The sequence below is a fragment of the Bison bison genome, unplaced genomic scaffold (genome assembly GCF_000754665.1).
Source record: "Bison bison bison isolate TAMUID 2011002044 unplaced genomic scaffold, Bison_UMD1.0 scf7180017864464, whole genome shotgun sequence".
NCBI lineage: Eukaryota > Metazoa > Chordata > Mammalia > Artiodactyla > Bovidae > Bison > Bison bison.
Genome location: NW_011495025.1, coordinates 6,625,683 through 6,627,412, shown reverse-complemented (window position 1 = coordinate 6,627,412; position 1,730 = coordinate 6,625,683).

The window sequence follows — 1,730 nt, the reverse complement described above, 5'->3', positions numbered from 1 at the left end:
AAATAATATTTAAAAAAATAAACAAACAGTTGTCCTTGACTCATAACAAGTTGTGGGCACAAGTGCAAATCCTCTTTGAAGAGGTTCACTCTCAGCCAAGGTTTTATAGATTCCCATGTGTGTTAGTTGCTCGGCTGTGTCCAACTCTTTGCGACCCCATGGGCTTTAACGCACCAGGCTTCCCTGTCCTTCACTATCTCCCAGAGTTTGTGAAAACTCATGTCCGTGGAGTCGGTGATGCCATCCAGCCATCTCATCCTCTATTGGCCTATTCTCCCCCTGCCCTTAATCTTTCCCAGTGTCAGGGTCTTTTCCAATGTGTCAGCTCTTCCCATCAGGTGGCCAAAAAAGAAACCTACTCAGAGACTTAGAAGCAAAATACTGCTTACCAAAGGGAAAAGTTGGAGGTAAAGGAAAATTAGGAGATGGGAAAAACCTATACAAACTAATATATAAAATAGATCATCAATAAAAACCTAACCTACAGCACAAAGAATTCTACTCAATGTGCTTTAATAACCTTTACAGGAGCAGAAGGTCAAAACAATTGGCATGTGTAGATGTATCACTGAATACCTTTACTGCACACCTAAAAAAAAAGTGGAAATCAATGATAGTTCAATAAAAATTGAAAATTAAATTAACCAAAGTGTGGGGGCGGGTGGAACAACACATGGATTTCCTACACTACCCCTCTTCAGCTGTGGTTTCCTTGGCTGGTGTCATGTTTCTGAGGCCTGAGCAGGCTTGGATCCCAAGGCTAAAAAGCTGTGGGCTGAAGAAAAGTTCTTTCTGAAGAAAGGAAGAATCTGCCTGCAGTGCAGCAGACCTGGGTTCGATCCCTGGGTTCGGAAAATCCCCTGGAGAAGGGAATGGCAACCCACTCCAGTATTCCTGCCTGGAAAATCTCATGACAGAAGAGCCTGGTGGGCTGAGTCCATGGGGTCGCAAAGAGTCGGGCACAACTGAGCGAGTAACACTTCACACTTCAGAAAGGAAATGAGATGTCCCAGCAGGAGGCACCTTTCTGATATATACTACAGGTTCCGCTATGGATAGGAACACACTGTTCTGTTCCAAAGGGTCGTTTCAAGGACCAAGCCAGTTCTAGTGCATGCAAAGAATAGTGGAGTCTCTGAGGAGAAAAAGCAAGGAAAAGCAAGCGGCTCTCCAAAATTTCTGATGACGTGCATCCTTATTTGATCCTCTTTGTTTAAAAGGCAATGGCACCCCACTCCAATACTCGCCTGGAAAATCCCATGGATGGAGGAGCCTGGTGGGCTGCAGTCCATGGGGTCGCTAAGAGTCAGACACGACTGAGCGACTTCACTTTCACTTTTCACTTTCATGCACTGGAGAAGGAAATGGCAACCCACTCCAGTGTTCTTGCCTGAAGAATCCCAGGGACAGGGGAGCCTGGTGGGCCGCTGTCTATGGGGTCGCACAGAGTCGGACACGACTGAAGCGACTTAGCAGCAGCAGCAAGGGGGGAAGAAGTAGGAAGACAGAAGCCCTCAGGTGATTTTCTGGAACAGGACATTCTAATGACAACCCTGGAAGCTCAGATTCCCTAGGGTTCTGGCTTCCCAGATCAGATCAGATCAGTCGCTCAGTCGTGTCCGACTCTTTGAGACCCCATGAATTGCAGCACGCCAGGCCTCCCTGTCCATCACCAACTCCCGGAGTTCACCCAGACTCACGTCCATCGAGTCAGTGATGCCATCCAGCCA